Source organism: Trichomycterus rosablanca, unplaced genomic scaffold (genome assembly GCF_030014385.1).
Source record: "Trichomycterus rosablanca isolate fTriRos1 unplaced genomic scaffold, fTriRos1.hap1 scaffold_190, whole genome shotgun sequence".
Lineage (NCBI taxonomy): Eukaryota > Metazoa > Chordata > Actinopteri > Siluriformes > Trichomycteridae > Trichomycterus > Trichomycterus rosablanca.
This window is the reverse complement of record NW_026947018.1, coordinates 45,338-68,644: the sequence shown is the minus strand read 5'-3', so window position 1 is coordinate 68,644 and position 23,307 is coordinate 45,338. Positions and strand designations below refer to the sequence as shown.

Here is a 23,307-nt window from a genome sequence, read left to right as displayed (position 1 = left end):
ATAGATAGATAGATAGATAGATAGATAGATAGATAGATAGATAGATAGATAGATAGATAGATAGATAGATAGATAGATAGATAGATAGATAGATAGATAGATAGATAGATAGATAGATAGATAGATACTTTATTATGCTAGCTAACAGCTAAATGACACTTCATGAATGGGGCTGAAACCAAAAAATAAAAAGCTTACAGCACTCAGTATTCCCAGGCGGTCTGCCATCTAGGTACTGACTGAGCCCAACCCTGCTTGGCTTCTGAGATCGGACGAGATCAGGCGTTCCCAAGGTGGTTTGGCCGTAAGCGAAAGAAGCTGGATTTAAAGGCCTGTTATAGCTAGTCAGCCAGCTATCTGAGTGCTAGCCAGCTATCTGGGCTGGATTTACATTGGAAGGCCTTTTATAGATAGATAGATAGATAGATAGATAGATAGATAGATAGATAGATAGATAGATAGATAGATAGATAGATAGATAGATAGATAGATAGATAGATAGATAGATAGATAGATAGATAGATAGATAGATAGATAGATAGATACTTTATTATGCTAGCTAACAGCTAAATGACACTTCATGAATGGGGCTGAAACCAAAAAATAAAAAGCTTACAGCACTCAGTATTCCCAGGCGGTCTCCCATCTAGGTACTGACTGAGCCCAACCCTGCTTGGCTTCTGAGATCGGACGAGATCAGGCGTTCCCAAGGTGGTTTGGCCATAAGCGAAAGAAGCTGGATTTAAAGGCCTGTTATAGCTAGTCAGCCAGCTATCTGAGTGCTAGCCAGCTATCTGGGCTGGATTTACATTGGAAGGCCTTTTATAGATAGATAGATAGATAGATAGATAGATAGATAGATAGATAGATAGATAGATAGATAGATAGATAGATAGATAGATAGATAGATAGATAGATAGATAGATAGATAGATAGATAGATAGATAGATAGATAGATAGATAGATAGATACTTTATTATGCTAGCTAACAGCTAAATGACACTTCATGAATGGGGCTGAAACCAAAAAATAAAAAGCTTACAGCACTCAGTATTCCCAGGCGGTCTCCCATCTAGGTACTGACTGAGCCCAACCCTGCTTGGCTTCTGAGATCGGACGAGATCAGGCGTTCCCAAGGTGGTTTGGCCGTAAGCGAAAGAAGCTGGATTTAAAGGCCTGTTATAGCTAGTCAGCCAGCTATCTGAGTGCTAGCCAGCTATCTGGGCTGGATTTACATTGGAAGGCCTTTTATAGATAGATAGATAGATAGATGGATAGATAGATAGATAGATAGATAGATAGATAGATAGATAGATAGATAGATAGATAGATAGATAGATAGATAGATAGATAGATAGATACTTTATTATGCTAGCTAACAGCTAAATGACACTTCATGAATGGGGCTGAAACCAAAAAATAAAAAGCTTACAGCACTCAGTATTCCCAGGCGGTCTCCCATCTAGGTACTGACTGAGCCCAACCCTGCTTGGCTTCTGAGATCGGACGAGATCAGGCGTTCCCAAGGTGGTTTGGCCGTAAGCGAAAGAAGCTGGATTTAAAGGCCTGTTATAGCTAGTCAGCCAGCTATCTGAGTGCTAGCCAGCTATCTGGGCTGGATTTACATTGGAAGGCCTTTTATAGATAGATAGATAGATAGATAGATAGATAGATAGATAGATAGATAGATAGATAGATAGATAGATAGATAGATAGATAGATAGATAGATAGATAGATAGATAGATAGATAGATAGATAGATAGATAGATAGATAGATACTTTATTATGCTAGCTAACAGCTAAATGACACTTCATGAATGGGGCTGAAACCAAAAAATAAAAAGCTTACAGCACTCAGTATTCCCAGGCGGTCTCCCATCTAGGTACTGACTGAGCCCAACCCTGCTTGGCTTCTGAGATCGGACGAGATCAGGCGTTCCCAAGGTGGTTTGGCCATAAGCGAAAGAAGCTGGATTTAAAGGCCTGTTATAGCTAGTCAGCCAGCTATCTGAGTGCTAGCCAGCTATCTGGGCTGGATTTACATTGGAAGGCCTTTTATAGATAGATAGATAGATAGATAGATAGATAGATAGATAGATAGATAGATAGATAGATAGATAGATAGATAGATAGATAGATAGATAGATAGATAGATAGATAGATAGATAGATAGATAGATAGATAGATAGATAGATAGATACTTTATTATGCTAGCTAACAGCTAAATGACACTTCATGAATGGGGCTGAAACCAAAAAATAAAAAGCTTACAGCACTCAGTATTCCCAGGCGGTCTCCCATCTAGGTACTGACTGAGCCCAACCCTGCTTGGCTTCTGAGATCGGACGAGATCAGGCGTTCCCAAGGTGGTTTGGCCGTAAGCGAAAGAAGCTGGATTTAAAGGCCTGTTATAGCTAGTCAGCCAGCTATCTGAGTGCTAGCCAGCTATCTGGGCTGGATTTACATTGGAAGGCCTTTTATAGATAGATAGATAGATAGATAGATAGATAGATAGATAGATAGATAGATAGATAGATAGATAGATAGATAGATAGATAGATAGATAGATAGATAGATAGATAGATAGATAGATAGATAGATAGATAGATAGATACTTTATTATGCTAGCTAACAGCTAAATGACACTTCATGAATGGGGCTGAAACCAAAAAATAAAAAGCTTACAGCACTCAGTATTCCCAGGCGGTCTCCCATCTAGGTACTGACTGAGCCCAACCCTGCTTGGCTTCTGAGATCGGACGAGATCAGGCGTTCCCAAGGTGGTTTGGCCGTAAGCGAAAGAAGCTGGATTTAAAGGCCTGTTATAGCTAGTCAGCCAGCTATCTGAGTGCTAGCCAGCTATCTGGGCTGGAATTACATTGGAAGGCCTTTTATAGATAGATAGATAGATAGATAGATAGATAGATAGATAGATAGATAGATAGATAGATAGATAGATAGATAGATAGATAGATAGATAGATAGATAGATAGATAGATAGATAGATAGATAGATAGATAGATAGATAGATAGATAGATAGATAGATACTTTATTATGCTAGCTAACAGCTAAATGACACTTCATGAATGGGGCTGAAACCAAAAAATAAAAAGCTTACAGCACTCAGTATTCCCAGGCGGTCTCCCATCTAGGTACTGACTGAGCCCAACCCTGCTTGGCTTCTGAGATCGGACGAGATCAGGCATTCCCAAGGTGGTTTGGCCGTAAGCGAAAGAAGCTGGATTTAAAGGCCTGTTATAGCTAGTCAGCCAGCTATCTGAGTGCTAGCCAGCTATCTGGGCTGGATTTACATTGGAAGGCCTTTTATAGATAGATAGATAGATAGATGGATAGATAGATAGATAGATAGATAGATAGATAGATAGATAGATAGATAGATAGATAGATAGATAGATAGATAGATAGATAGATAGATAGATAGATAGATAGATAGATAGATAGATAGATACTTTATTATGCTAGCTAACAGCTAAATGACACTTCATGAATGGGGCTGAAACCAAAAAATAAAAAGCTTACAGCACTCAGTATTCCCAGGCGGTCTCCCATCTAGGTACTGACTGAGCCCAACCCTGCTTGGCTTCTGAGATCGGACGAGATCAGGCGTTCCCAAGGTGGTTTGGCCGTAAGCGAAAGAAGCTGGATTTAAAGGCCTGTTATAGCTAGTCAGCCAGCTATCTGAGTGCTAGCCAGCTATCTGGGCTGGATTTACATTGGAAGGCCTTTTATAGATAGATAGATAGATAGATAGATAGATAGATAGATAGATAGATAGATAGATAGATAGATAGATAGATAGATAGATAGATAGATAGATAGATAGATAGATAGATAGATAGATAGATAGATAGATAGATAGATAGATAGATACTTTATTATGCTAGCTAACAGCTAAATGACACTTCATGAATGGGGCTGAAACCAAAAAATAAAAAGCTTACAGCACTCAGTATTCCCAGGCGGTCTCCCATCTAGGTACTGACTGAGCCCAACCCTGCTTGGCTTCTGAGATCGGACGAGATCAGGCGTTCCCAAGGTGGTTTGGCCATAAGCGAAAGAAGCTGGATTTAAAGGCCTGTTATAGCTAGTCAGCCAGCTATCTGAGTGCTAGCCAGCTATCTGGGCTGGATTTACATTGGAAGGCCTTTTATAGATAGATAGATAGATAGATAGATAGATAGATAGATAGATAGATAGATAGATAGATAGATAGATAGATAGATAGATAGATAGATAGATAGATAGATAGATAGATAGATAGATAGATAGATAGATAGATAGATAGATAGATAGATAGATAGATACTTTATTATGCTAGCTAACAGCTAAATGACACTTCATGAATGGGGCTGAAACCAAAAAATAAAAAGCTTACAGCACTCAGTATTCCCAGGCGGTCTCCCATCTAGGTACTGACTGAGCCCAACCCTGCTTGGCTTCTGAGATCGGACGAGATCAGGCGTTCCCAAGGTGGTTTGGCCGTAAGCGAAAGAAGCTGGATTTAAAGGCCTGTTATAGCTAGTCAGCCAGCTATCTGAGTGCTAGCCAGCTATCTGGGCTGGATTTACATTGGAAGGCCTTTTATAGATAGATAGATAGATAGATAGATAGATAGATAGATAGATAGATAGATAGATAGATAGATAGATAGATAGATAGATAGATAGATAGATAGATAGATAGATAGATAGATAGATAGATAGATAGATAGATAGATAGATAGATAGATAGATAGATAGATAGATACTTTATTATGCTAGCTAACAGCTAAATGACACTTCATGAATGGGGCTGAAACCAAAAAATAAAAAGCTTACAGCACTCAGTATTCCCAGGCGGTCTCCCATCTAGGTACTGACTGAGCCCAACCCTGCTTGGCTTCTGAGATCGGACGAGATCAGGCGTTCCCAAGGTGGTTTGGCCGTAAGCGAAAGAAGCTGGATTTAAAGGCCTGTTATAGCTAGTCAGCCAGCTATCTGAGTGCTAGCCAGCTATCTGGGCTGGAATTACATTGGAAGGCCTTTTATAGATAGATAGATAGATAGATAGATAGATAGATAGATAGATAGATAGATAGATAGATAGATAGATAGATAGATAGATAGATAGATAGATAGATAGATAGATAGATAGATAGATAGATAGATAGATAGATAGATAGATAGATAGATAGATAGATACTTTATTATGCTAGCTAACAGCTAAATGACACTTCATGAATGGGGCTGAAACCAAAAAATAAAAAGCTTACAGCACTCAGTATTCCCAGGCGGTCTCCCATCTAGGTACTGACTGAGCCCAACCCTGCTTGGCTTCTGAGATCGGACGAGATCAGGCGTTCCCAAGGTGGTTTGGCCGTAAGCGAAAGAAGCTGGATTTAAAGGCCTGTTATAGCTAGTCAGCCAGCTATCTGAGTGCTAGCCAGCTATCTGGGCTGGATTTACATTGGAAGGCCTTTTATAGATAGATAGATAGATAGATAGATAGATAGATAGATAGATAGATAGATAGATAGATAGATAGATAGATAGATAGATAGATAGATAGATAGATAGATAGATAGATAGATAGATAGATAGATAGATAGATAGATAGATAGATAGATAGATAGATACTTTATTATGCTAGCTAACAGCTAAATGACACTTCATGAATGGGGCTGAAACCAAAAAATAAAAAGCTTACAGCACTCAGTATTCCCAGGCGGTCTGCCATCTAGGTACTGACTGAGCCCAACCCTGCTTGGCTTCTGAGATCGGACGAGATCAGGCGTTCCCAAGGTGGTTTGGCCGTAAGCGAAAGAAGCTGGATTTAAAGGCCTGTTATAGCTAGTCAGCCAGCTATCTGAGTGCTAGCCAGCTATCTGGGCTGGATTTACATTGGAAGGCCTTTTATAGATAGATAGATAGATAGATAGATAGATAGATAGATAGATAGATAGATAGATAGATAGATAGATAGATAGATAGATAGATAGATAGATAGATAGATAGATAGATAGATAGATAGATAGATAGATAGATAGATAGATAGATAGATACTTTATTATGCTAGCTAACAGCTAAATGACACTTCATGAATGGGGCTGAAACCAAAAAATAAAAAGCTTACAGCACTCAGTATTCCCAGGCGGTCTCCCATCTAGGTACTGACTGAGCCCAACCCTGCTTGGCTTCTGAGATCGGACGAGATCAGGCGTTCCCAAGGTGGTTTGGCCATAAGCGAAAGAAGCTGGATTTAAAGGCCTGTTATAGCTAGTCAGCCAGCTATCTGAGTGCTAGCCAGCTATCTGGGCTGGATTTACATTGGAAGGCCTTTTATAGATAGATAGATAGATAGATAGATAGATAGATAGATAGATAGATAGATAGATAGATAGATAGATAGATAGATAGATAGATAGATAGATAGATAGATAGATAGATAGATAGATAGATAGATACTTTATTATGCTAGCTAACAGCTAAATGACACTTCATGAATGGGGCTGAAACCAAAAAATAAAAAGCTTACAGCACTCAGTATTCCCAGGCGGTCTCCCATCTAGGTACTGACTGAGCCCAACCCTGCTTGGCTTCTGAGATCGGACGAGATCAGGCGTTCCCAAGGTGGTTTGGCCGTAAGCGAAAGAAGCTGGATTTAAAGGCCTGTTATAGCTAGTCAGCCAGCTATCTGAGTGCTAGCCAGCTATCTGGGCTGGATTTACATTGGAAGGCCTTTTATAGATAGATAGATAGATAGATAGATAGATAGATAGATAGATAGATAGATAGATAGATAGATAGATAGATAGATAGATAGATAGATAGATAGATAGATAGATAGATAGATAGATAGATAGATAGATAGATAGATAGATAGATAGATAGATAGATAGATACTTTATTATGCTAGCTAACAGCTAAATGACACTTCATGAATGGGGCTGAAACCAAAAAATAAAAAGCTTACAGCACTCAGTATTCCCAGGCGGTCTCCCATCTAGGTACTGACTGAGCCCAACCCTGCTTGGCTTCTGAGATCGGACGAGATCAGGCGTTCCCAAGGTGGTTTGGCCATAAGCGAAAGAAGCTGGATTTAAAGGCCTGTTATAGCTAGTCAGCCAGCTATCTGAGTGCTAGCCAGCTATCTGGGCTGGATTTACATTGGAAGGCCTTTTATAGATAGATAGATAGATAGATAGATAGATAGATAGATAGATAGATAGATAGATAGATAGATAGATAGATAGATAGATAGATAGATAGATAGATAGATAGATAGATAGATAGATAGATAGATAGATAGATAGATAGATAGATAGATAGATAGATACTTTATTATGCTAGCTAACAGCTAAATGACACTTCATGAATGGGGCTGAAACCAAAAAATAAAAAGCTTACAGCACTCAGTATTCCCAGGCGGTCTCCCATCTAGGTACTGACTGAGCCCAACCCTGCTTGGCTTCTGAGATCGGACGAGATCAGGCGTTCCCAAGGTGGTTTGGCCGTAAGCGAAAGAAGCTGGATTTAAAGGCCTGTTATAGCTAGTCAGCCAGCTATCTGAGTGCTAGCCAGCTATCTGGGCTGGATTTACATTGGAAGGCCTTTTATAGATAGATAGATAGATAGATAGATAGATAGATAGATAGATAGATAGATAGATAGATAGATAGATAGATAGATAGATAGATAGATAGATAGATAGATAGATAGATAGATAGATAGATACTTTATTATGCTAGCTAACAGCTAAATGACACTTCATGAATGGGGCTGAAACCAAAAAATAAAAAGCTTACAGCACTCAGTATTCCCAGGCGGTCTCCCATCTAGGTACTGACTGAGCCCAACCCTGCTTGGCTTCTGAGATCGGACGAGATCAGGCGTTCCCAAGGTGGTTTGGCCATAAGCGAAAGAAGCTGGATTTAAAGGCCTGTTATAGCTAGTCAGCCAGCTATCTGAGTGCTAGCCAGCTATCTGGGCTGGATTTACATTGGAAGGCCTTTTATAGATAGATAGATAGATAGATAGATAGATAGATAGATAGATAGATAGATAGATAGATAGATAGATAGATAGATAGATAGATAGATAGATAGATAGATAGATAGATAGATAGATAGATAGATAGATAGATAGATAGATAGATAGATAGATACTTTATTATGCTAGCTAACAGCTAAATGACACTTCATGAATGGGGCTGAAACCAAAAAATAAAAAGCTTACAGCACTCAGTATTCCCAGGCGGTCTCCCATCTAGGTACTGACTGAGCCCAACCCTGCTTGGCTTCTGAGATCGGACGAGATCAGGCGTTCCCAAGGTGGTTTGGCCGTAAGCGAAAGAAGCTGGATTTAAAGGCCTGTTATAGCTAGTCAGCCAGCTATCTGAGTGCTAGCCAGCTATCTGGGCTGGATTTACATTGGAAGGCCTTTTATAGATAGATAGATAGATAGATAGATAGATAGATAGATAGATAGATAGATAGATAGATAGATAGATAGATAGATAGATAGATAGATAGATAGATAGATAGATAGATAGATAGATAGATAGATAGATAGATAGATAGATAGATAGATACTTTATTATGCTAGCTAACAGCTAAATGACACTTCATGAATGGGGCTGAAACCAAAAAATAAAAAGCTTACAGCACTCAGTATTCCCAGGCGGTCTCCCATCTAGGTACTGACTGAGCCCAACCCTGCTTGGCTTCTGAGATCGGACGAGATCAGGCGTTCCCAAGGTGGTTTGGCCGTAAGCGAAAGAAGCTGGATTTAAAGGCCTGTTATAGCTAGTCAGCCAGCTATCTGAGTGCTAGCCAGCTATCTGGGCTGGATTTACATTGGAAGGCCTTTTATAGATAGATAGATAGATAGATAGATAGATAGATAGATAGATAGATAGATAGATAGATAGATAGATAGATAGATAGATAGATAGATAGATAGATAGATAGATAGATAGATAGATAGATAGATAGATAGATAGATACTTTATTATGCTAGCTAACAGCTAAATGACACTTCATGAATGGGGCTGAAACCAAAAAATAAAAAGCTTACAGCACTCAGTATTCCCAGGCGGTCTGCCATCTAGGTACTGACTGAGCCCAACCCTGCTTGGCTTCTGAGATCGGACGAGATCAGGCATTCCCAAGGTGGTTTGGCCGTAAGCGAAAGAAGCTGGATTTAAAGGCCTGTTATAGCTAGTCAGCCAGCTATCTGAGTGCTAGCCAGCTATCTGGGCTGGATTTACATTGGAAGGCCTTTTATAGATAGATAGATAGATAGATGGATAGATAGATAGATAGATAGATAGATAGATAGATAGATAGATAGATAGATAGATAGATAGATAGATAGATAGATAGATAGATAGATAGATAGATAGATAGATAGATACTTTATTATGCTAGCTAACAGCTAAATGACACTTCATGAATGGGGCTGAAACCAAAAAATAAAAAGCTTACAGCACTCAGTATTCCCAGGCGGTCTCCCATCTAGGTACTGACTGAGCCCAACCCTGCTTGGCTTCTGAGATCGGACGAGATCAGGCGTTCCCAAGGTGGTTTGGCCGTAAGCGAAAGAAGCTGGATTTAAAGGCCTGTTATAGCTAGTCAGCCAGCTATCTGAGTGCTAGCCAGCTATCTGGGCTGGATTTACATTGGAAGGCCTTTTATAGATAGATAGATAGATAGATAGATAGATAGATAGATAGATAGATAGATAGATAGATAGATAGATAGATAGATAGATAGATAGATAGATAGATAGATAGATAGATAGATAGATAGATAGATAGATAGATAGATAGATAGATACTTTATTATGCTAGCTAACAGCTAAATGACACTTCATGAATGGGGCTGAAACCAAAAAATAAAAAGCTTACAGCACTCAGTATTCCCAGGCGGTCTCCCATCTAGGTACTGACTGAGCCCAACCCTGCTTGGCTTCTGAGATCGGACGAGATCAGGCGTTCCCAAGGTGGTTTGGCCATAAGCGAAAGAAGCTGGATTTAAAGGCCTGTTATAGCTAGTCAGCCAGCTATCTGAGTGCTAGCCAGCTATCTGGGCTGGATTTACATTGGAAGGCCTTTTATAGATAGATAGATAGATAGATAGATAGATAGATAGATAGATAGATAGATAGATAGATAGATAGATAGATAGATAGATAGATAGATAGATAGATAGATAGATAGATAGATAGATAGATAGATAGATAGATAGATAGATAGATAGATAGATACTTTATTATGCTAGCTAACAGCTAAATGACACTTCATGAATGGGGCTGAAACCAAAAAATAAAAAGCTTACAGCACTCAGTATTCCCAGGCGGTCTCCCATCTAGGTACTGACTGAGCCCAACCCTGCTTGGCTTCTGAGATCGGACGAGATCAGGCGTTCCCAAGGTGGTTTGGCCATAAGCGAAAGAAGCTGGATTTAAAGGCCTGTTATAGCTAGTCAGCCAGCTATCTGAGTGCTAGCCAGCTATCTGGGCTGGATTTACATTGGAAGGCCTTTTATAGATAGATAGATAGATAGATAGATAGATAGATAGATAGATAGATAGATAGATAGATAGATAGATAGATAGATAGATAGATAGATAGATAGATAGATAGATAGATAGATAGATAGATAGATAGATAGATAGATAGATAGATAGATAGATAGATAGATAGATAGATACTTTATTATGCTAGCTAACAGCTAAATGACACTTCATGAATGGGGCTGAAACCAAAAAATAAAAAGCTTACAGCACTCAGTATTCCCAGGCGGTCTGCCATCTAGGTACTGACTGAGCCCAACCCTGCTTGGCTTCTGAGATCGGACGAGATCAGGCATTCCCAAGGTGGTTTGGCCGTAAGCGAAAGAAGCTGGATTTAAAGGCCTGTTATAGCTAGTCAGCCAGCTATCTGAGTGCTAGCCAGCTATCTGGGCTGGATTTACATTGGAAGGCCTTTTATAGATAGATAGATAGATAGATGGATAGATAGATAGATAGATAGATAGATAGATAGATAGATAGATAGATAGATAGATAGATAGATAGATAGATAGATAGATAGATAGATAGATAGATAGATAGATAGATAGATAGATACTTTATTATGCTAGCTAACAGCTAAATGACACTTCATGAATGGGGCTGAAACCAAAAAATAAAAAGCTTACAGCACTCAGTATTCCCAGGCGGTCTCCCATCTAGGTACTGACTGAGCCCAACCCTGCTTGGCTTCTGAGATCGGACGAGATCAGGCGTTCCCAAGGTGGTTTGGCCGTAAGCGAAAGAAGCTGGATTTAAAGGCCTGTTATAGCTAGTCAGCCAGCTATCTGAGTGCTAGCCAGCTATCTGGGCTGGATTTACATTGGAAGGCCTTTTATAGATAGATAGATAGATAGATAGATAGATAGATAGATAGATAGATAGATAGATAGATAGATAGATAGATAGATAGATAGATAGATAGATAGATAGATAGATAGATAGATAGATAGATAGATAGATAGATAGATAGATACTTTATTATGCTAGCTAACAGCTAAATGACACTTCATGAATGGGGCTGAAACCAAAAAATAAAAAGCTTACAGCACTCAGTATTCCCAGGCGGTCTCCCATCTAGGTACTGACTGAGCCCAACCCTGCTTGGCTTCTGAGATCGGACGAGATCAGGCGTTCCCAAGGTGGTTTGGCCATAAGCGAAAGAAGCTGGATTTAAAGGCCTGTTATAGCTAGTCAGCCAGCTATCTGAGTGCTAGCCAGCTATCTGGGCTGGATTTACATTGGAAGGCCTTTTATAGATAGATAGATAGATAGATAGATAGATAGATAGATAGATAGATAGATAGATAGATAGATAGATAGATAGATAGATAGATAGATAGATAGATAGATAGATAGATAGATAGATAGATAGATACTTTATTATGCTAGCTAACAGCTAAATGACACTTCATGAATGGGGCTGAAACCAAAAAATAAAAAGCTTACAGCACTCAGTATTCCCAGGCGGTCTCCCATCTAGGTACTGACTGAGCCCAACCCTGCTTGGCTTCTGAGATCGGACGAGATCAGGCGTTCCCAAGGTGGTTTGGCCATAAGCGAAAGAAGCTGGATTTAAAGGCCTGTTATAGCTAGTCAGCCAGCTATCTGAGTGCTAGCCAGCTATCTGGGCTGGATTTACATTGGAAGGCCTTTTATAGATAGATAGATAGATAGATAGATAGATAGATAGATAGATAGATAGATAGATAGATAGATAGATAGATAGATAGATAGATAGATAGATAGATAGATAGATAGATAGATAGATAGATAGATAGATAGATAGATAGATACTTTATTATGCTAGCTAACAGCTAAATGACACTTCATGAATGGGGCTGAAACCAAAAAATAAAAAGCTTACAGCACTCAGTATTCCCAGGCGGTCTCCCATCTAGGTACTGACTGAGCCCAACCCTGCTTGGCTTCTGAGATCGGACGAGATCAGGCGTTCCCAAGGTGGTTTGGCCGTAAGCGAAAGAAGCTGGATTTAAAGGCCTGTTATAGCTAGTCAGCCAGCTATCTGAGTGCTAGCCAGCTATCTGGGCTGGATTTACATTGGAAGGCCTTTTATAGATAGATAGATAGATAGATAGATAGATAGATAGATAGATAGATAGATAGATAGATAGATAGATAGATAGATAGATAGATAGATAGATAGATAGATAGATACTTTATTATGCTAGCTAACAGCTAAATGACACTTCATGAATGGGGCTGAAACCAAAAAATAAAAAGCTTACAGCACTCAGTATTCCCAGGCGGTCTCCCATCTAGGTACTGACTGAGCCCAACCCTGCTTGGCTTCTGAGATCGGACGAGATCAGGCGTTCCCAAGGTGGTTTGGCCATAAGCGAAAGAAGCTGGATTTAAAGGCCTGTTATAGCTAGTCAGCCAGCTATCTGAGTGCTAGCCAGCTATCTGGGCTGGATTTACATTGGAAGGCCTTTTATAGATAGATAGATAGATAGATAGATAGATAGATAGATAGATAGATAGATAGATAGATAGATAGATAGATAGATAGATAGATAGATAGATAGATAGATAGATAGATAGATAGATAGATAGATAGATAGATAGATAGATAGATAGATAGATAGATAGATAGATACTTTATTATGCTAGCTAACAGCTAAATGACACTTCATGAATGGGGCTGAAACCAAAAAATAAAAAGCTTACAGCACTCAGTATTCCCAGGCGGTCTCCCATCTAGGTACTGACTGAGCCCAACCCTGCTTGGCTTCTGAGATCGGACGAGATCAGGCGTTCCCAAGGTGGTTTGGCCGTAAGCGAAAGAAGCTGGATTTAAAGGCCTGTTATAGCTAGTCAGCCAGCTATCTGAGTGCTAGCCAGCTATCTGGGCTGGATTTACATTGGAAGGCCTTTTATAGATAGATAGATAGATAGATAGATAGATAGATAGATAGATAGATAGATAGATAGATAGATAGATAGATAGATAGATAGATAGATAGATAGATAGATAGATAGATAGATAGATAGATAGATAGATAGATAGATAGATAGATACTTTATTATGCTAGCTAACAGCTAAATGACACTTCATGAATGGGGCTGAAACCAAAAAATAAAAAGCTTACAGCACTCAGTATTCCCAGGCGGTCTCCCATCTAGGTACTGACTGAGCCCAACCCTGCTTGGCTTCTGAGATCGGACGAGATCAGGCGTTCCCAAGGTGGTTTGGCCATAAGCGAAAGAAGCTGGATTTAAAGGCCTGTTATAGCTAGTCAGCCAGCTATCTGAGTGCTAGCCAGCTATCTGGGCTGGATTTACATTGGAAGGCCTTTTATAGATAGATAGATAGATAGATAGATAGATAGATAGATAGATAGATAGATAGATAGATAGATAGATAGATAGATAGATAGATAGATAGATAGATAGATAGATAGATAGATAGATAGATAGATAGATAGATAGATAGATAGATAGATACTTTATTATGCTAGCTAACAGCTAAATGACACTTCATGAATGGGGCTGAAACCAAAAAATAAAAAGCTTACAGCACTCAGTATTCCCAGGCGGTCTCCCATCTAGGTACTGACTGAGCCCAACCCTGCTTGGCTTCTGAGATCGGACGAGATCAGGCGTTCCCAAGGTGGTTTGGCCGTAAGCGAAAGAAGCTGGATTTAAAGGCCTGTTATAGCTAGTCAGCCAGCTATCTGAGTGCTAGCCAGCTATCTGGGCTGGATTTACATTGGAAGGCCTTTTATAGATAGATAGATAGATAGATAGATAGATAGATAGATAGATAGATAGATAGATAGATAGATAGATAGATAGATAGATAGATAGATAGATAGATAGATAGATAGATAGATAGATAGATAGATAGATAGATAGATAGATAGATAGATACTTTATTATGCTAGCTAACAGCTAAATGACACTTCATGAATGGGGCTGAAACCAAAAAATAAAAAGCTTACAGCACTCAGTATTCCCAGGCGGTCTCCCATCTAGGTACTGACTGAGCCCAACCCTGCTTGGCTTCTGAGATCGGACGAGATCAGGCGTTCCCAAGGTGGTTTGGCCGTAAGCGAAAGAAGCTGGATTTAAAGGCCTGTTATAGCTAGTCAGCCAGCTATCTGAGTGCTAGCCAGCTATCTGGGCTGGATTTACATTGGAAGGCCTTTTATAGATAGATAGATAGATAGATAGATAGATAGATAGATAGATAGATAGATAGATAGATAGATAGATAGATAGATAGATAGATAGATAGATAGATAGATAGATAGATAGATAGATAGATAGATAGATAGATAGATACTTTATTATGCTAGCTAACAGCTAAATGACACTTCATGAATGGGGCTGAAACCAAAAAATAAAAAGCTTACAGCACTCAGTATTCCCAGGCGGTCTCCCATCTAGGTACTGACTGAGCCCAACCCTGCTTGGCTTCTGAGATCGGACGAGATCAGGCGTTCCCAAGGTGGTTTGGCCATAAGCGAAAGAAGCTGGATTTAAAGGCCTGTTATAGCTAGTCAGCCAGCTATCTGAGTGCTAGCCAGCTATCTGGGCTGGATTTACATTGGAAGGCCTTTTATAGATAGATAGATAGATAGATAGATAGATAGATAGATAGATAGATAGATAGATAGATAGATAGATAGATAGATAGATAGATAGATAGATAGATAGATAGATAGATAGATAGATAGATAGATAGATAGATAGATAGATAGATACTTTATTATGCTAGCTAACAGCTAAATGACACTTCATGAATGGGGCTGAAACCAAAAAATAAAAAGCTTACAGCACTCAGTATTCCCAGGCGGTCTCCCATCTAGGTACTGACTGAGCCCAACCCTGCTTGGCTTCTGAGATCGGACGAGATCAGGCGTTCCCAAGGTGGTTTGGCCGTAAGCGAAAGAAGCTGGATTTAAAGGCCTGTTATAGCTAGTCAGCCAGCTATCTGAGTGCTAGCCAGCTATCTGGGCTGGATTTACATTGGAAGGCCTTTTATAGATAGATAGATAGATAGATAGATAGATAGATAGATAGATAGATAGATAGATAGATAGATAGATAGATAGATAGATAGATAGATAGATAGATAGATAGATAGATAGATAGATAGATAGATAGATAGATAGATAGATACTTTATTATGCTAGCTAACAGCTAAATGACACTTCATGAATGGGGCTGAAACCAAAAAATAAAAAGCTTACAGCACTCAGTATTCCCAGGCGGTCTCCCATCTAGGTACTGACTGAGCCCAACCCTGCTTGGCTTCTGAGATCGGACGAGATCAGGCGTTCCCAAGGTGGTTTGGCCGTAAGCGAAAGAAGCTGGATTTAAAGGCCTGTTATAGCTAGTCAGCCAGCTATCTGAGTGCTAGCCAGCTATCTGGGCTGGATTTACATTGGAAGGCCTTTTATAGATAGATAGATAGATAGATAGATAGATAGATAGATAGATAGATAGATAGATAGATAGATAGATAGATAGATAGATAGATAGATAGATAGATAGATAGATAGATAGATAGATAGATAGATAGATAGATAGATAGATAGATACTTTATTATGCTAGCTAACAGCTAAATGACACTTCATGAATGGGGCTGAAACCAAAAAATAAAAAGCTTACAGCACTCAGTATTCCCAGGCGGTCTCCCATCTAGGTACTGACTGAGCCCAACCCTGCTTGGCTTCTGAGATCGGACGAGATCAGGCGTTCCCAAGGTGGTTTGGCCGTAAGCGAAAGAAGCTGGATTTAAAGGCCTGTTATAGCTAGTCAGCCAGCTATCTGAGTGCTAGCCAGCTATCTGGGCTGGATTTACATTGGAAGGCCTTTTATAGATAGATAGATAGATAGATAGATAGATAGATAGATAGATAGATAGATAGATAGATAGATAGATAGATAGATAGATAGATAGATAGATAGATAGATAGATAGATAGATAGATAGATAGATAGATAGATAGATACTTTATTATGCTAGCTAACAGCTAAATGACACTTCATGAATGGGGCTGAAACCAAAAAATAAAAAGCTTACAGCACTCAGTATTCCCAGGCGGTCTCCCATCTAGGTACTGACTGAGCCCAACCCTGCTTGGCTTCTGAGATCGGACGAGATCAGGCGTTCCCAAGGTGGTTTGGCCGTAAGCGAAAGAAGCTGGATTTAAAGGCCTGTTATAGCTAGTCAGCCAGCTATCTGAGTGCTAGCCAGCTATCTGGGCTGGATTTACATTGGAAGGCCTTTTATAGATAGATAGATAGATAGATAGATAGATAGATAGATAGATAGATAGATAGATAGATAGATAGATAGATAGATAGATAGATAGATAGATAGATAGATAGATAGATAGATAGATAGATACTTTATTATGCTAGCTAACAGCTAAATGACACTTCATGAATGGGGCTGAAACCAAAAAATAAAAAGCTTACAGCACTCAGTATTCCCAGGCGGTCTCCCATCTAGGTACTGACTGAGCCCAACCCTGCTTGGCTTCTGAGATCGGACGAGATCAGGCGTTCCCAAGGTGGTTTGGCCATAAGCGAAAGAAGCTGGATTTAAAGGCCTGTTATAGCTAGTCAGCCAGCTATCTGAGTGCTAGCCAGCTATCTGGGCTGGATTTACATTGGAAGGCCTTTTATAGATAGATAGATAGATAGATAGATAGATAGATAGATAGATAGATAGATAGATAGATAGATAGATAGATAGATAGATAGATAGATAGATAGATAGATAGATAGATAGATAGATAGATAGATAGATAGATAGATAGATAGATACTTTATTATGCTAGCTAACAGCTAAATGACACTTCATGAATGGGGCTGAAACCAAAAAATAAAAAGCTTACAGCACTCAGTATTCCCAGGCGGTCTCCCATCTAGGTACTGACTGAGCCCAACCCTGCTTGGCTTCTGAGATCGGACGAGATCAGGCGTTCCCAATTTCTCTTTTTTATTAACTTTTTTTACAAAATATCATTGTTTACAGACAGTTTTTAAAACAAAACACGTTACATAATATACATTTTTAAAAATTTCAGGTACATTTTTATTAAAGTGATCTAAAACACATTTTTAAAAACATGCACATTTCGATAGCTTGATTCTCAGTCCGTTCCAGGTTGGTTCCATAAAAGAGCTTTGTGTTACAAAGAGGTTTTCAAAAGTTTCTATTTCGTTTATCCTTTTAAAATGTTCAAAAAATAAATTAAAAAAATATTCAAATTTTTTTTCAAAAAGTACACACAATTTTATGTGGATGTTATTATATTTTTCTATGTTTCTTCTCGTGTATATTGTGTATTTTGCTATTATTAAAATTGTATTTAAAATTGTTGTATTTTTGCATTTTTGATGGTATCCGAATAAAAAGCTCATTTCCCACTGCCTATTGTCTATTTTTTCTTCTGTCAATTCGCTTATCATTCCCTTTAGTTTATCCATAAAACATTTTATTTCTTTACATTCTAAAAACATGTGTCTAAAATCTTCTGTTTTATTCTCTTTGCATAGTGTACAGTTTGGGTTGTCTTCCAATCCGATTTTGTGTAATTTTTCTCTGTCATATATACAATTGTGTTTAAGATAAAAGTTAAAATTTTCTAGTATTAAAAGTTTGGGACCTTTATATGTTTTCCATATCTCGTTTTCCTCTAGTTCTGGGTATATTTTTCTCCAATGCGCATTTGCTTTGGGTTTTACCCACGCTTTATTGACAAATATGTCATTAAACGTTCTCAAGGAGCAGCTGTTTAGATCGTTTTTTTGATTGCCTACTTTTACTTCGATTTTCATCCTTTCATTTCCTTCTTTGTTTTCTATTCTTTGTAACCATTCTTTGGGTATTGCTTGTTTTAGCGTTTCATATTGTTTTTCGATGATATCTGTGTTTATTGTTTTATCTTTTCCTTCCAAGAAGTCAATTATTGCCTGTGTTGGGAGAAATCCTGGTCTATATTCGTACAAGACGTCTTTAATTTGTTTTATTTCTGCTTCGTACCAATGTTTAAAATACGGTGTCTTTTCTTTAAAACAGATCTGCTTGTTTAAAAAAATGGGTTGCTCTAAAAGATTTTTTCTCCCTTTTATTTTGTATATTATATTCTCCATAAAATCCCCCCACGCTCTAAAAACCTCTTTGTAAAACTCTGGAACGTTTTGAAACATGTTTTCTTTCAATTCCATGCATAAAATATTCTCATTCATTTCCCCTCCAGCACATTTATTTATATAAAAATTAAAAACCCATTTCCATATTTGTTCTTCTTCGTTCAAAAATTTTTTAATTATTTTAACTCTTAGGCTCTGTTTTCTAATAAATAAATCTAAAAGTCCCAACCCTCCTCCTTCTTTTTTCCCAATTATAGTGTCGTAAGCTATTTTAGCCGGTTTTCCGTCCCATAAAAAATTTAAAACTGAGCTTTTAACTCTTTTTAAAACCCACATCGGGATGTTGACGACCCCCGCCGCATACCACATTTTGGATAAAAATAGTGCATTTAAAACTAAAACTTTACCTTTTATATACAAGTTCCTTCTTTTCCACATGTTTAGTTTTCTTTGCATTTTATCTAAAGTTTCTTCCCATATAATATCCGTTATTTTATTTTCATCTTCTCCTATGTTTATTCCTAGAATTTTTATTTTTTCCTTCACCTCTGTAAAAGCTATATTTACTGGTAGTATTTCTGCATCGCTTATCCTCATGTATTGCGTTTTTTCTTTGTTCACAAAAGCTCCCGATCCTTTACAATATTGATTTAACACATGTATCGCCCTGTTTACGCTTTCTGTGTCTTTCAGTATGAGGGTGGTGTCGTCAGCATATTGAAATATTTTTTCCTGATTTTTGTTATTTTCTATATTTATTCCTCTTATTCCACTACTTGCTTTTATTGCTAGACCTAACGGTTCAGCGACCAGTGAGTATAATAATGCTGAGAGTGGACATCCTTGCCGTATGGATCTTGATAACTGAATAAAATCCGTTAGGTACCCGTTCACTTTTATACAGCTATATGAATTCATGTAAAGACATTTTAACCATTTTGTAAAATCATTCCCAAACCCAAACCGTTTTAATGTTTCAAATAAATAATTGTGGTTTACTCTATCAAATGCTTTCTCAAAGTCTATGCTTATTAGATACCCTTTGGTTTTTTGTGTTTTCATATACCATATTGTGTCCCTTATGTTACTAATTGTATCTGAAATGTCTCTATTTAATACGCCATATGCTTGATTGGTTTCTATTATACTAGGCAGTACCGTTTTTAGTCTATTTGCTAGTATCTTTGCTAGTATTTTATAATCTGTATTTAGCATGCTTATTGGCCTATAATTTTTTAAGTCCGTCTTGTCTCCTTTCTTCTTATATATTAATTTAATCAAACCTTTTTTCATCTGTTGCGAGACTTCTCCTATTTTGTGTATTTCATTGAATAATTTAGATAAAATTGGCACTAAAATGTCTTTAAAAGTTTTATAAAATTCTATTGTTAACCCATCTAGACCTGGACTTTTTTTATTTTCCATTCTGTTCATCGCTTCTTCTATCTCTTTTTCCTCAATTTTTTGATCACACATCTTTTTGTCTTCTTCCTGTATTTTTGTTTTGATTTGTGTTAATAAAAATTCTTTTCCTTTTTCATCTATCTCTGTTTTTTTGAATAGGTGTGTATAAAATCTATGTATTTCTTTTAAAATTCCCTCTGTTGTTTTGATCTCTTCTCCATTTTCTGTTTTTAATGCTTTTATTTCGTCTGTTTTTTGCCGTGCTTTCTCTAGCTCAAAAAAATATTTTGTGCATCTCTCCCCTTTTAACATATATTCTGCTTTACTTCTAATCATTGCCCCTTTGTATCTTTCCTCTTCTAATTTTTTTATTTTTTCTTCTAGTTTTAAGATTTCTTTTATGTCTCCTCTTCCGCTTTCTACTTTTTTAAGTTCTTTTTCTAACTTTTCTTTTTTCCAGTTTTCTAGTTGTCTTTTGATTCGTTTGATTTTAGTTCCGTATTTTATTGTATATTTTTTAATATCATATTTTATGTTATCCCACCATACTAGAATTTCTTTATCATATAAAACATCTGTTTTGCTATTTTCGATTATGTTTTTTATTTCTGTTTTAAAAATCTCATCTTTTAGATGATCTGCATTAAAAATCCATACTCCCGGTCCTCTTATCATTTCATTAAAATCTATTTTTATGTTTATAAAATTGTGATCACTAAAATTATATTTTCCATATTCCACTTTTTCTATATATTGCTTCATATTGTTGGGAACTAACACAAAATCTATTCTGCTTTGTTTTCGTTTATCTAGGTACCATTCTTCTCTGGAGTATATTCTTTCTTCTTTATTCTTTTGTCTCCATATGTCTTCTAGACTATGTTTTATCATTAACGCTCTTAACTGTTCTCTTCCTGTATCCGATCTAAACACCATTTGCTCATTTATGTCCAGTTTATTTAAAACCGTATTAAAATCCCCTATTAATATCGTTTCTTTCCATTTTTCCATTAGTAAACTAAGTTTTTTAAAAAAGCTTTCTTTTTCATTAACATTGTTTGGTGCGTGTATTGTACATATGTTGATTTGTCTATCTTTATATTCTGCCGTTATGGCTAAAACTCGTCCCTTTTCATCTGCGTATATTGTCTTGACATTTTCTAAAATATCTTTTTTAATTAAAATAGCTACCCCTCCTCTTTTATTGTCTTGACTATTATGTATAAAAATACCGTTCCATTCTTTACTTAAACTGTTTGCTGTTTTATTGTCCCAGAATGTTTCTTGTATACATAATATATCTGTTTTTTCTGTTATATGTAAAAGTCTTTTAAAATTTGTATAATCTGAGAGACCCCTTGTGTTTATCGATGTTATAAAAAGGGTACTCATTAAAAACGGAAAGAATAAAAAAGATAAAATTATTTTGTTCATTGTATTATTCTAATAGTTCTTCAGTTAAAATATCGAACATACCGGTTCTTTCTAACCATTTGTCTTTTGAAGTCTCTCTTCTTTTTCTTTGTTTTTCCAGCGCACCGGCAAGATTTGGTTGAAATTTTACTTTCCTTTTAGTCCCTTCGGCTCCTTTGTTCTGTTGCTTTTTACTTCTCTCCTTTTCTGTATCTTTGTTTTCAGTCTCATTTGTATTGTCCATGTCCATTCTTTCTTCTTCCACCTCTCTTTCCGCGCAGTTGTCTGTCATAGGATCTGTTTGTTGTTCTGTGTCCATTTCTTGTATTTTTTGAGCACTGGTGTACTCATCTTTTCCTTTGTTGTCCTCCTGATTATGTAGTTTCTCCTCTTCTTCTTGCGTTGTCAATCTTTCGTTATTGCTCTCCTCTTCTGTTTTTCTGTGCTGAATGTTGTGTTCTTTTCCTTCCCCGTTCTCTTGTTCTTTTTCTTTCTCTATTTCTTCTTCATCCGTACATGTACAGCTTATTAGGGCATGGTTACAGTCTGGACATTTAATTGCTTTACAGTATTTAGCAAAATGCCCTTGCTCCATACATTCCCGACACACTAGATTTGGACAGTCTTTTATTAGGTGTCCTGTTCCTGCACACAATCTGCATAGTCTTATCTGTCCATCATGTATCACTCTGAAATATTGTAATCCCTCCGCCGTTTCAATTTTTGTGCTGTATGGTAGTGATGTTATTTCTTTGGGGAATTTAACTTTTAAAAACCGAGTCCCATCCGCTATTGTTGTTCCCGGATAAAATCTTCTCCTTATTGGTAGACTTGGTGTTACTCCCCATGCTAAAAGTTTATCTAAAATAATCTTGTCTTCCAAGTATGCCGGTAAATTTAAAAAGGATACAGTCATTTCACTGCAACAAAGTCTTCTTATGTCACATAATCTTCCTTTTATCATTAATCCATCCAGTAGTTTTAGACAATCTTCTTCAGTTTGTAGTGTCGCCTCGAATTCTTTGTTTTGTCTGTATCTGACGGCCAGCAGCTTTCCAAAACCAATCTCTTCGTTTATTGCTTTTATTATTTCGGTTGCCGTAACTTCTTGCAGGTTACTTACATCCACAATTATCGTAGCTTCTTTCTTGTATTCGTACCTTTGCTTTTGTGTGTTACTTCTTTTTTCTTTTTGGTATCCTTTCCTTCCATCGTGCATTTCTCTTGTTTCAAGATCCATTTCCTTTCTTTCGTCGTTAATCTTTTCCGTAGTCGTTTGTTCCTCGCTGTTTTCGTTATTCTTAGGTCCGTCCGCGTTCTGCTTCTTGTTTAAATCAAAGTCCTTCTCTCGTTGTCCATTGTCCGTTCCGAGTTCTTTATCCGTAGAGTAGTCCATTGTGCAAAAAGAGATGTTCTCCCCAAGTCACCAAAGTGCTGGGGAGCTTCCACTGCAGCAAAGTCTGTGTTTGTTTGGCGTATAGAGTTGTTATTAATCCAGATAATAATTGAAGAAAAATACCAAACAATGTGGGAGAGCCTTTCTCCCCCGTCTGCACCTTGTACTTCCTTCTCACTCCGTGGGCGTGGTCAGGCGTTCCCAAGGTGGTTTGGCCGTAAGCGAAAGAAGCTGGATTTAAAGGCCTGTTATAGCTAGTCAGCCAGCTATCTGAGTGCTAGCCAGCTATCTGGGCTGGATTTACATTGGAAGGCCTTTTATAGATAGATAGATAGATAGATAGATAGATAGATAGATAGATAGATAGATAGATAGATAGATAGAT

General features: G+C 37.7%; 39 non-coding genes and 2 pseudogenes across 39 annotated transcripts; all 41 read right to left on the bottom strand.

The window, feature by feature from the left end:
• Positions 1-191: 191 nt before the first annotated feature.
• On the bottom strand, positions 192-310 carry LOC134306407 (5S ribosomal RNA). The gene has a single exon (XR_010009193.1). It is a non-coding gene; the product is annotated as a 5S ribosomal RNA (ribosomal RNA).
• A 299-nt stretch (positions 311-609) lies between these two features.
• Positions 610-728, bottom strand: LOC134306392 (5S ribosomal RNA). The gene has a single exon (XR_010009179.1). It is a non-coding gene; the product is annotated as a 5S ribosomal RNA (ribosomal RNA).
• Positions 729-1,035: 307 nt separating this feature from the next.
• Positions 1,036-1,154, bottom strand: LOC134306308 (5S ribosomal RNA). The gene has a single exon (XR_010009101.1). It is a non-coding gene; the product is annotated as a 5S ribosomal RNA (ribosomal RNA).
• A 271-nt stretch (positions 1,155-1,425) lies between these two features.
• On the bottom strand, positions 1,426-1,544 carry LOC134306306 (5S ribosomal RNA). The gene has a single exon (XR_010009099.1). It is a non-coding gene; the product is annotated as a 5S ribosomal RNA (ribosomal RNA).
• Positions 1,545-1,843: 299 nt separating this feature from the next.
• Positions 1,844-1,962, bottom strand: LOC134306390 (5S ribosomal RNA). Its single transcript, XR_010009177.1, has one exon. It is a non-coding gene; the product is annotated as a 5S ribosomal RNA (ribosomal RNA).
• A 303-nt stretch (positions 1,963-2,265) lies between these two features.
• Positions 2,266-2,384, bottom strand: LOC134306305 (5S ribosomal RNA). Its single transcript, XR_010009098.1, has one exon. It is a non-coding gene; the product is annotated as a 5S ribosomal RNA (ribosomal RNA).
• Positions 2,385-2,679: 295 nt separating this feature from the next.
• On the bottom strand, positions 2,680-2,798 carry LOC134306304 (5S ribosomal RNA). Its single transcript, XR_010009097.1, has one exon. It is a non-coding gene; the product is annotated as a 5S ribosomal RNA (ribosomal RNA).
• Positions 2,799-3,113: 315 nt separating this feature from the next.
• On the bottom strand, positions 3,114-3,232 carry LOC134306396 (5S ribosomal RNA). The gene has a single exon (XR_010009183.1). It is a non-coding gene; the product is annotated as a 5S ribosomal RNA (ribosomal RNA).
• Positions 3,233-3,535: 303 nt separating this feature from the next.
• On the bottom strand, positions 3,536-3,654 carry LOC134306303 (5S ribosomal RNA). The gene has a single exon (XR_010009096.1). It is a non-coding gene; the product is annotated as a 5S ribosomal RNA (ribosomal RNA).
• A 303-nt stretch (positions 3,655-3,957) lies between these two features.
• Positions 3,958-4,076, bottom strand: LOC134306389 (5S ribosomal RNA). The gene has a single exon (XR_010009176.1). It is a non-coding gene; the product is annotated as a 5S ribosomal RNA (ribosomal RNA).
• A 315-nt stretch (positions 4,077-4,391) lies between these two features.
• Positions 4,392-4,510, bottom strand: LOC134306302 (5S ribosomal RNA). Its single transcript, XR_010009095.1, has one exon. It is a non-coding gene; the product is annotated as a 5S ribosomal RNA (ribosomal RNA).
• A 323-nt stretch (positions 4,511-4,833) lies between these two features.
• On the bottom strand, positions 4,834-4,952 carry LOC134306301 (5S ribosomal RNA). The gene has a single exon (XR_010009094.1). It is a non-coding gene; the product is annotated as a 5S ribosomal RNA (ribosomal RNA).
• Positions 4,953-5,267: 315 nt separating this feature from the next.
• On the bottom strand, positions 5,268-5,386 carry LOC134306300 (5S ribosomal RNA). The gene has a single exon (XR_010009093.1). It is a non-coding gene; the product is annotated as a 5S ribosomal RNA (ribosomal RNA).
• A 315-nt stretch (positions 5,387-5,701) lies between these two features.
• On the bottom strand, positions 5,702-5,820 carry LOC134306406 (5S ribosomal RNA). Its single transcript, XR_010009192.1, has one exon. It is a non-coding gene; the product is annotated as a 5S ribosomal RNA (ribosomal RNA).
• A 307-nt stretch (positions 5,821-6,127) lies between these two features.
• LOC134306388 (5S ribosomal RNA) lies at positions 6,128-6,246 on the bottom strand. Its single transcript, XR_010009175.1, has one exon. It is a non-coding gene; the product is annotated as a 5S ribosomal RNA (ribosomal RNA).
• A 283-nt stretch (positions 6,247-6,529) lies between these two features.
• Positions 6,530-6,648, bottom strand: LOC134306299 (5S ribosomal RNA). The gene has a single exon (XR_010009092.1). It is a non-coding gene; the product is annotated as a 5S ribosomal RNA (ribosomal RNA).
• A 319-nt stretch (positions 6,649-6,967) lies between these two features.
• On the bottom strand, positions 6,968-7,086 carry LOC134306387 (5S ribosomal RNA). Its single transcript, XR_010009174.1, has one exon. It is a non-coding gene; the product is annotated as a 5S ribosomal RNA (ribosomal RNA).
• A 315-nt stretch (positions 7,087-7,401) lies between these two features.
• On the bottom strand, positions 7,402-7,520 carry LOC134306298 (5S ribosomal RNA). The gene has a single exon (XR_010009091.1). It is a non-coding gene; the product is annotated as a 5S ribosomal RNA (ribosomal RNA).
• A 279-nt stretch (positions 7,521-7,799) lies between these two features.
• On the bottom strand, positions 7,800-7,918 carry LOC134306385 (5S ribosomal RNA). Its single transcript, XR_010009173.1, has one exon. It is a non-coding gene; the product is annotated as a 5S ribosomal RNA (ribosomal RNA).
• Positions 7,919-8,229: 311 nt separating this feature from the next.
• Positions 8,230-8,348, bottom strand: LOC134306297 (5S ribosomal RNA). Its single transcript, XR_010009090.1, has one exon. It is a non-coding gene; the product is annotated as a 5S ribosomal RNA (ribosomal RNA).
• A 307-nt stretch (positions 8,349-8,655) lies between these two features.
• LOC134306294 (5S ribosomal RNA) lies at positions 8,656-8,774 on the bottom strand. The gene has a single exon (XR_010009088.1). It is a non-coding gene; the product is annotated as a 5S ribosomal RNA (ribosomal RNA).
• Positions 8,775-9,069: 295 nt separating this feature from the next.
• Positions 9,070-9,188, bottom strand: LOC134306412 (5S ribosomal RNA; annotated as a pseudogene).
• Positions 9,189-9,479: 291 nt separating this feature from the next.
• On the bottom strand, positions 9,480-9,598 carry LOC134306293 (5S ribosomal RNA). Its single transcript, XR_010009087.1, has one exon. It is a non-coding gene; the product is annotated as a 5S ribosomal RNA (ribosomal RNA).
• Positions 9,599-9,901: 303 nt separating this feature from the next.
• Positions 9,902-10,020, bottom strand: LOC134306384 (5S ribosomal RNA). Its single transcript, XR_010009172.1, has one exon. It is a non-coding gene; the product is annotated as a 5S ribosomal RNA (ribosomal RNA).
• A 311-nt stretch (positions 10,021-10,331) lies between these two features.
• On the bottom strand, positions 10,332-10,450 carry LOC134306383 (5S ribosomal RNA). The gene has a single exon (XR_010009171.1). It is a non-coding gene; the product is annotated as a 5S ribosomal RNA (ribosomal RNA).
• Positions 10,451-10,777: 327 nt separating this feature from the next.
• On the bottom strand, positions 10,778-10,896 carry LOC134306411 (5S ribosomal RNA; annotated as a pseudogene).
• A 299-nt stretch (positions 10,897-11,195) lies between these two features.
• On the bottom strand, positions 11,196-11,314 carry LOC134306292 (5S ribosomal RNA). Its single transcript, XR_010009086.1, has one exon. It is a non-coding gene; the product is annotated as a 5S ribosomal RNA (ribosomal RNA).
• A 299-nt stretch (positions 11,315-11,613) lies between these two features.
• LOC134306382 (5S ribosomal RNA) lies at positions 11,614-11,732 on the bottom strand. Its single transcript, XR_010009170.1, has one exon. It is a non-coding gene; the product is annotated as a 5S ribosomal RNA (ribosomal RNA).
• Positions 11,733-12,015: 283 nt separating this feature from the next.
• On the bottom strand, positions 12,016-12,134 carry LOC134306381 (5S ribosomal RNA). Its single transcript, XR_010009169.1, has one exon. It is a non-coding gene; the product is annotated as a 5S ribosomal RNA (ribosomal RNA).
• A 299-nt stretch (positions 12,135-12,433) lies between these two features.
• Positions 12,434-12,552, bottom strand: LOC134306291 (5S ribosomal RNA). The gene has a single exon (XR_010009085.1). It is a non-coding gene; the product is annotated as a 5S ribosomal RNA (ribosomal RNA).
• A 263-nt stretch (positions 12,553-12,815) lies between these two features.
• Positions 12,816-12,934, bottom strand: LOC134306379 (5S ribosomal RNA). Its single transcript, XR_010009168.1, has one exon. It is a non-coding gene; the product is annotated as a 5S ribosomal RNA (ribosomal RNA).
• Positions 12,935-13,257: 323 nt separating this feature from the next.
• Positions 13,258-13,376, bottom strand: LOC134306290 (5S ribosomal RNA). Its single transcript, XR_010009084.1, has one exon. It is a non-coding gene; the product is annotated as a 5S ribosomal RNA (ribosomal RNA).
• A 303-nt stretch (positions 13,377-13,679) lies between these two features.
• LOC134306377 (5S ribosomal RNA) lies at positions 13,680-13,798 on the bottom strand. The gene has a single exon (XR_010009166.1). It is a non-coding gene; the product is annotated as a 5S ribosomal RNA (ribosomal RNA).
• A 307-nt stretch (positions 13,799-14,105) lies between these two features.
• Positions 14,106-14,224, bottom strand: LOC134306289 (5S ribosomal RNA). Its single transcript, XR_010009083.1, has one exon. It is a non-coding gene; the product is annotated as a 5S ribosomal RNA (ribosomal RNA).
• Positions 14,225-14,531: 307 nt separating this feature from the next.
• On the bottom strand, positions 14,532-14,650 carry LOC134306288 (5S ribosomal RNA). Its single transcript, XR_010009082.1, has one exon. It is a non-coding gene; the product is annotated as a 5S ribosomal RNA (ribosomal RNA).
• Positions 14,651-14,945: 295 nt separating this feature from the next.
• On the bottom strand, positions 14,946-15,064 carry LOC134306376 (5S ribosomal RNA). The gene has a single exon (XR_010009165.1). It is a non-coding gene; the product is annotated as a 5S ribosomal RNA (ribosomal RNA).
• A 303-nt stretch (positions 15,065-15,367) lies between these two features.
• LOC134306287 (5S ribosomal RNA) lies at positions 15,368-15,486 on the bottom strand. Its single transcript, XR_010009081.1, has one exon. It is a non-coding gene; the product is annotated as a 5S ribosomal RNA (ribosomal RNA).
• Positions 15,487-15,785: 299 nt separating this feature from the next.
• On the bottom strand, positions 15,786-15,904 carry LOC134306286 (5S ribosomal RNA). The gene has a single exon (XR_010009080.1). It is a non-coding gene; the product is annotated as a 5S ribosomal RNA (ribosomal RNA).
• A 303-nt stretch (positions 15,905-16,207) lies between these two features.
• On the bottom strand, positions 16,208-16,326 carry LOC134306285 (5S ribosomal RNA). The gene has a single exon (XR_010009079.1). It is a non-coding gene; the product is annotated as a 5S ribosomal RNA (ribosomal RNA).
• A 295-nt stretch (positions 16,327-16,621) lies between these two features.
• LOC134306283 (5S ribosomal RNA) lies at positions 16,622-16,740 on the bottom strand. Its single transcript, XR_010009077.1, has one exon. It is a non-coding gene; the product is annotated as a 5S ribosomal RNA (ribosomal RNA).
• A 279-nt stretch (positions 16,741-17,019) lies between these two features.
• On the bottom strand, positions 17,020-17,138 carry LOC134306375 (5S ribosomal RNA). Its single transcript, XR_010009164.1, has one exon. It is a non-coding gene; the product is annotated as a 5S ribosomal RNA (ribosomal RNA).
• Between the last annotated feature and the right edge of the window lie 6,169 nt (positions 17,139-23,307).